The sequence below is a fragment of the Benincasa hispida genome, chromosome 9, assembly GCF_009727055.1.
Source record: "Benincasa hispida cultivar B227 chromosome 9, ASM972705v1, whole genome shotgun sequence".
NCBI classification, from domain to species: Eukaryota; Viridiplantae; Streptophyta; class Magnoliopsida; order Cucurbitales; family Cucurbitaceae; genus Benincasa; species Benincasa hispida.
Window position 1 is genome coordinate 17,358,525 of NC_052357.1, and position 8,657 is coordinate 17,367,181.

Sequence of the window (8,657 nt, forward strand, 5' to 3'; positions counted from 1 at the left end):
TATAGCGGAAAAAAAAACTATAAAAGACTTTCTATAGCATTTTTAAGATGTTGTTATGGCCAATATTATTAAAAGTCACACTTTCTATAGCGTTTTTTCAATGCTATAAAAAAAACTATAAAAAGTTCATTTTTTATTGCGTAATCTAATGTCATGAAAACTTTTCATTGTAGTAGAAAAATGTTATTATTGAATTTTGATAGCAATTTTTATCATAGTAAAAGAAAAATGCTATAAAAATCATGTTACATTTTTATTCTTCATGATAGTCAACTTTGATCAAGTTGTATGTCATTTATGTAACACTTTATACCCATAACAAATCATTACAAATGTAACTATAAAACCAATTGTAATCATCTAAACCTTTAATATTATATTCAAGTACATTTGCATCAAGATAAATATTCAATAGTATAAACATTGCTTATTATGGAATGGTTCAATCAATACAACACTCCACATACATAAATAACCATATTTTTTTGTAGGGTCGCCACATTATTCAAATTACATTGTGGCAAATATTTATTTAAAAAAAACAAAANGACAATCGCAAGCAATGAACTTCCTAGGTCATGTTAGCTTAGTTCTTCTCAACCCATTCTTTTCAGCAGCGATTATGAACAAAAATAGAGCTTAAAACGAAGGTCCAAATTTTTAAAATGAGACTCTATATGTCCCCAATAGATTGACCAAAATTCAACATGATCCAACAGTTGAAACTCCAACAATCAACAACTTTATGGAAATTGTCCTTAAAAAATTGAACTACACTACAGTTTTACAGGTTATATTCAATAGCAACTATGGACGAAACCATAGCTCAAAACGACGATCCAACAGTTCAATTAGAGACAATATATGTCCCTAATAAGAAGACAAAAATTTAGCACGATCCAACAATTGAAACTCTGGCAATCGACAACTTTGTGAAAGTTGCCTCCTAAATCAAACTACATTGCAGTTTTACAGATTCTAGGCAACAACTACGAAAACCAGAGCTTCAAACAACGATTCAACCATTCACAACAAGACTCTATATGCCTGAACTAGTTAACCATTCTACACAATCCAACGGTTAAAACTTTGGTAATCGACAACTGTGAAAGTTAACTCTGAAAAAGTTTATGGAAAATAGAGGACTTTCAATAACATAGGTGCCAACATTCCCAAAACGCTATGGAAAGTCAACGATAGCATTTTTTTATGCTATCATATGTGATATGTCCTCTACTTTGCATAGCATTTTTTTAATGCTATAAAAAAGGGTATAAAATATCAAATTTTTATAGCATATATTTAATGTTATGAAAACTTTTCATAGCATTGGCAAAAAACGATATAAAATGTCTTTTACAGCGTTTTTTATAGCGGAAAAAAAAACTATAAAAGACTTTCTATAGCATTTTTAAGATGTTGTTATGGCCAATATTATTAAAAGTCACACTTTCTATAGCGTTTTTTCAATGCTATAAAAAAAACTATAAAAAGTTCATTTTTTATTGCGTAATCTAATGTCATGAAAACTTTTCATTGTAGTAGAAAAATGTTATTATTGAATTTTGATAGCAATTTTTATCATAGTAAAAGAAAAATGCTATAAAAATCATGTTACATTTTTATTCTTCATGATAGTCAACTTTGATCAAGTTGTATGTCATTTATGTAACACTTTATACCCATAACAAATCATTACAAATGTAACTATAAAACCAATTGTAATCATCTAAACCTTTAATATTATATTCAAGTACATTTGCATCAAGATAAATATTCAATAGTATAAACATTGCTTATTATGGAATGGTTCAATCAATACAACACTCCACATACATAAATAACCATATTTTTTTGTAGGGTCGCCACATTATTCAAATTACATTGTGGCAAATATTTATTTAAAAAAAACAAAAAAAAAAAAAAAAAAAAAGACAACCTTCACTTTCTAGTTTTCTTAAGACAAATAAGTGTCATTTAGTCTTCAACTTTTTAAAGTGATGCATCCTTGCTTGCTGAAAAACCTCTTATCCTTGCTTGTTGCAAAAAGGAAAACATATTTACCATCAAATTCACCCTAAAACTCATTCATCAAATGGGACAATATTTTTCTAAAAAATAGAGTACAATTGAACATGACGCAAAACTAAAAATATAGTACATAAATATGGGAACAAATATTGCAATCAACTAAAGAGATATCATATACAAAGTAAAAAATAGAGATATCACAAGTTTCCCCTTCGATTTAAGAAACCTATAATATCAAGGGTTCAAAGGATTGACATTCTATACATACACACACAAAAAACTAAAAAGAACATCCAAACACCAATGTGACAAAGATTAAAATAACATATAGATTGAAATGAACAAATTGTAAGTCCAAAACTTTTTACCTCTAAAAGATAAAGTCTAGAGATTATAAAGATTAAATTTGATAAAAAAAATCCACAAATGACAAATAACCTACATTAAGTAAGTTAACTACAAATTTAAGTTCCGATTGTTTAGAAAGAAACAAGAGCGTCTAGCTAATTATTCTTACTTTTTCATAAAACAAGCAAATATCAAGCAATTAATCGAAAAAGCTAGATATGGAAAACGAAACTCAAATTGAAATTAATATGTTACATATGTGGTTTTCCAACTTGCCCTGTAGAATTAGAAACAAGGAATTGTTATCCTTCATCTACTAGCATTATCAAGCTCAAAATTTTAGTGAGAAAATGCATTATGAGTATGTGTTGAAGATGTTGGGAATGCCCTAAAACTCGTAATTTGTAAACATTAAATATATTCTATACATAATAAAGATATTATTGAGATTTCTTTCAATAAAGATGTTATGGAATTACATTCATTTCTAAATTCAATAAACTAACTCATGACCATAACATGAATGCTTAAACTTTATATAGAGACATAAAAGAGGATCTTAGCCAAAAAAAATCTATAAGTATATGGATAGGATTAGGTATCTTATCTTGGGGACATTATGGATATGCTCGTTCTGTATTTCGATACAAATAATGTAACGCCCCAGGCCCAGGATTCGGACCAGAATTCTGAATCCGGATTCGGCCCCTAATGGCCCTGGCATTCCCCTAAGTCCTTTGCGACCTGGCTATGTCATCCTCCCTTCTTAACGCAGTTCCTTTCAGGATGCTTTGTCCTCACTCATATGCATCCTAGGAAAATTCCCACGAGATCACCCAACATAGGATTGCTTCAAGCTAAGCACACTTAACTTTGGTTCTTATGATTGAGCCACCGAAAAGGAAGGTGCACCTTGTTGGTATAGGTAGTAACTTTCAATTCTTTTAAGCCTTTTTTAACCATATTTTCATGTCCTCAGGATCCCTCTCGTTCGGATGTGATACCGGTTCATTCATGTACCCCTCCTGAACTCGGATCGTTACAAATAATGTGATCCCAAAGTTGTCCATATGAAGACATGTGAGTGGAGGCATCCTATGCAAAATATGTTTGCATAAGACCAGACCACGAAATAGTCATTTTTTCTTTATAACGATCGTTTACTGTTAATACTGACTATTTCAATTCGATGACCTAAGGTAACTCGATTTTAATTTTGAACTAACTATGAACTCCTGTTTATTCTGGATTATCTTTTAATCTGCATAGGTGAGAGTAGTTCAATATCACCACACAATAAACCTCCCATTTTAGGGGTAAGAGAGGATAGATAGCTGAGAACATAGTCCTACAAGATGAAATTCACTCCTACCCATCTTAAGGTCAGCAGATAGGTTGTTCCCTTAAGCACTGACTCCTAGTCTTAAACAAAGGGTCCCCACCCTCTCGTGACTAAGAAGGAATCGGTTTATTGGTAAGACCATAAACCAATTGTTCATTAGAGGATCAGTGGAAACTCAAGAAGCAAGATGTATTACAGGAGTAAAACGATAATTTTGACTTAGTTGTAACTACGAACGACCTGTGAATGATCGACTTACTGATTATGATTAAATCAAGTGGACAGAAAATATATCTATAGTGAGAGTGAGTGCAACTACTGAGCTATAGTGGTATGTCTCGATAGTTAATGAATAGTAATTAAATCAGTTTAAAGAGTTAGCCAATTAATCTCAAATCGTTGGAGCGCATGATCTGAAGGTCCATTAAGTCCCTCTACTAGCTCGTAAAAGATTAAACCTTAGAATAGCATGTTGAGAAAATTTGAAATATTCAAACTCGATTTAGGGTTTGGATTATTTTTTATGTTTAATTGTTGGATAGAACGTTGCGATTTTAAAGAGTTGATATTTAAATATAATTTAAATATTTAATGAGCCGTTATATTAATTTATTATTTGATATTAAATTAAATTAAATTAATTATCCAAATTAATTTATTAAATTTTGAATTAATGAAATTCAAAATTATAAAATTTGTTAACTAAATTTTGAATTTTGAAATTTAAAATTATAAAATTTATTTAAATAAAATTGAATTTAACATTCAGTTTTTAAAATAAATTTTATATTTAAATTAAATCAATTTTATGGATTAAATAAATGAGATTTAATGGAAAGTGGGATAATCCCACATTTTTCATTAAATCCACCTCATGTCATTTAATTTTTAATAGAAAATTGATTGGCTACATCTCTTTCAATCTAATTTGTATGGATTAGAGTTATAAATTGAGGTTTTTTTTTTTTTTATCAAATTAGACTCTCATGCAAAACTGAAATCTGAAAATGGAAAAATTAGTTTTTCTTTCTTCATCTCTCAAAATCCATACCAATTTTCTCTCAATTTGAGTTCCACCACTCAATCTAAGGCCTGAAGATAGTAAAGAAGGCTTCTGTGGTTGTCTACTTCAATGATAGAAGAAAAATTCCGTGATGATTTCAAGCAATTAGAAGAATTCATCCAATTAAAGTTAAGAATACTACAGCTTCTTAAAAACATGTCAAGAAAAAGGTTGAATTTCATAATGGTACCAAAGCAAAAGGAAAGAATAAGCATACACTAAAGCACCTAAAATATAAAAAGAATTTTAAAATCTAGTTAGTAAATGTTCTATAATTCATGTGCACACGAGTTCAACAAATGCATTCACATTGAAATCATAAATTCCTGTTCTCATCATGCAGGACAATGGCTTGAAATAAAATCTTATCCACCTGTGTTACCAGAGCATATTTTTAACCTTACTTGGTTATAATTCGAAAGTTGTCAATATAACTCTACAGAACCCATGATCCCAACTGGAGAATATGTTATTTTGGATGTTTCTAAAATCACTTACTCGTTGTTGGAGGTTTTGTCAAATCATAGGACTAAATTTTAACTTTTAAAAATATAGGGACTAAACTCTAAATTTCTCCAAACTATAGGAATCGAATTTGTAATTTAACCTTAAACTCTTACTTCTTTTATTAATGGGTAATATTCATTATAAACATGTATTAAGACAATGACGATCTTCATATTTTTAAAAATATTATGATCTTGTCTACTTAAATTAAGTTGGCATGACTCTATGAGATATGAATGCTCCTTTATATTAATTAAGATGTTATACTTCTACAAATGAACTTTGCCCTTGAGATTTCTTTGTTCATTGTATTAACAATGAGCATTCTTGCCAACAAGAACTTATATTTTGTCTTAAATCTTTTTTGTTTGTGATCCTTTGAACAACAGTGGTCAGACAAATATGCCTATAACCAGACACTGCTAAAGCTAGGGGATTTGTTCAAGAAGAATTATGAAGGGATCCATACTTACCAAGTGGAGAGGGACAGTAAAATCATAATGTTTGTATTACTTGTAATTTGTGTTTTCAAGGGCTGAATTATTGTACGGTCTTTTAAATTATAATTTTATAGCAAAATTTGTAGATTAAATGTAATAGATTTGCAATCCATACATAAATAATATGTCATAGCCACAATGTTCGATGATGATGTGTCATGTTATACTTTCTATCCGAAAAAATGGAATTCGGCAACGGAATTTAAAAAAACAGACAATAATTGATAAAGACGGACAAATTTTGGGTGAACCGACATTAAAAATCTTTAATGTCGGTGCAAATTTCATTAAAGGGCTTTAATGCGGTTGCAACCGACATTAAAGACAGTATTATTAAAGGGCTTTAACAACACTATCTTTAATGTCAATTGTCAACCGACATTAAAGCCCGAAATTCTTCTAGTGGACATTTATAGTTTTGGGGTGGTAATTTTAGAGCTAGTGACAGAACGACCTCCAAATGAGAAAAAGGATACTCCAACAAAAGAAAATTGCAATTTCATCAAAATTTCTATGTCACAAGAATGGTCAATATATTAAGCGAAACAGAAAAGTCAATACCAATAAAGCAATTAATTGACAGAGAAATTTGTTTAACAATGGTAACCAAGTCCCAACAAAAGTAAGAAGCACAAGCACTATAAAACACGAAAAGATGCATACAAATCAAAAGTTTAAACTTGCTATAAAACAAATAACTTTTTACAAATAAAAAACTATACTTATGATAATTCACTAGAAAGTAAATCTCACACATCCTATTGAAAGTTTTAGGGCACCATCAACCAATTGCTAGCAATCTTGGCAAACAAAGATACCTAACCTTAAGTCCATTATGAAAAGTTCCAGAAATGGGAGTCATGGAGTATCGAACACCACTTTCTCAGTGACTTCCAGGGCTTATTCTATTATGGATGTTCGGTCTCATGTTACCTGTCATCCTTTTCCAGCTTGCATTTTTAAGGAACCAAACTCAGCCACACATTTCGAATCAAAATTGTGATTTAGTTGAATCAATCAATTCTATCAAAGTCAACCATAAAGTTTTCATCAAACAATCCAAAAATATCGGAAGTCACTATCAAAGTAAACTATAATTATTTCGCAGCTTATGGAATATTGTAAAAAAGTTGAACTTTCTAGCAGTTTACATTTCCCTCCATGGACACAACATTGCAAACCAATAAAGGGCAAAGTAGCAAGTGTTGCCTTCCAATATCTAGGAGTATCTTTGTTGTTACTGTTGATGAGAGATTGCCAAATTCTTGTTAGTGTGTTTGCAACAAACATTAGAAGAATAAACCATATAAGGAAACTTTAAGGAACTAAAACAATACTTAGCACTTTGTGGTAATTACACTCAATCATAGATGAATCACAAGGTTATGCTTAACGTATGTGCAAAATTTTTCATACCAGGCTATTTACTAAAGTCAAATATTTTTCTTAACCAAATTAAAGCTTTTGTAACGAGTTTAAGCATACTAACAAAAACATTGTAATTAGTTGTTGCCTCGACGGACCACAAAACTCTTCATTAGTCTGGTGCTCAAGAATCCAAACAACTCCTCCAACAAAATAAAGAATATTACAGTGACAACCCACATTTGAAAGGTAAACGACATGAGAAAAGCCCATGGACATGACTTCTCCTATTTGATGTCAGTAATTACAAGTCCCGACTCCACAAATGGTTGTGTTAAGTCTATACAATCTTCGTCCTATTCGTTACAATCATAATATCTCCAATAGGCTGCATTGTACTTTTTAAGATGAGTGAATATCATCAAGATAAGCATTAATCACATCAAAGACAACCCATTTGGACCATTTAAGATAAAGAGAGCTAGAATTAGAGGCATGTACTCACATTCTATGAAACTTCATATACAAGACTGTTGTACTCGAGTGTTTTTTCCATCTCTATATAATATATATAAGTGAGGAACTGGAACTGGATACAATTTCCTTTAGCTCATGGACCAAAAACAAAACCCAAAACCCAGAAAGTTTCCTAATGAAATAATGTCAAAAAAATGGACTAGACCAAAAAAAAAGTTTCAACATATAGAATAGCATTTAATTGGATCATAAGAGCACTAAGAAAAGAAATCAGGGGATCGTCAACACTAGACAAGGGAGAAACACAAAAGTTTCAACATACCCATGGCAGACAAGGTAAATTATCAGCTGGAGGAAGAAGATCTGGCTATTATAATGTCGTCTGATGAAACCTAGAAGTGCAATGCACCGGTCGACAACCTGTGCATGAAATGAAGAGATAAATTGAGGGATAAAGGTTTGAAAAGAGAGAGAGAGATGAACTCAGAAGGGACAGAAAAAAGACCAAGAACTCACCGGTGAAGATCCTAGGCGAATGGTGGTTGTTTGGCTGGGCAGTGGCTGGTGGTCGATAGAGAGGGAAAGAGACATCGAGAGAGAGAGGTTTTTTTTTTTTATTCTTTGATTTTGTGGAACAACAAAACGTTTTGGCAGATGCGATTATGGGGTGAAAGGGAAGAAAGTAGAAGAAAGGAAGATTTTGTTGGAGACAAAGAAGTGAAATTTTTGGAGGGATGGCTGAAAATAATCTCGTAAAAGAGAGGGAAATGAAATTTTAGGATATGGGAAGAAGATGAAAACCAAGTCAAACTTTTATTTCCGTTTAGCACCAGTATTTTTAATTTTTTAGCGCAACTTTCTTTTTATTTTACAACGGTAATAGACCCCATGTTATAAATGAATGCTATAAAAAGTCATATTTGTTGTAGTTTATAGTGTTAGTGATTGAAGTAGCACGTTAAGAGCAATATATATGTTTAGACTTCTAAAAATTTAATTGGATGTAAATCCACTTGATTCCATT

General features: G+C 31.1%; 1 long non-coding RNA gene across 1 annotated transcript; it reads right to left on the reverse strand.

Moving 5' to 3' along the window:
- Window positions 1–1,785: 1,785 nt before the first annotated feature.
- LOC120085513 lies at window positions 1,786–8,406 on the reverse strand. Its single transcript, XR_005483979.1, has 3 exons — window positions 8,150–8,406; window positions 6,615–8,053; window positions 1,786–2,032 (listed from the first exon to the last, which is right to left on the reverse strand). It is a non-coding gene; the product is annotated as an uncharacterized LOC120085513 (long non-coding RNA).
- Window positions 8,407–8,657: the final 251 nt, after the last annotated feature.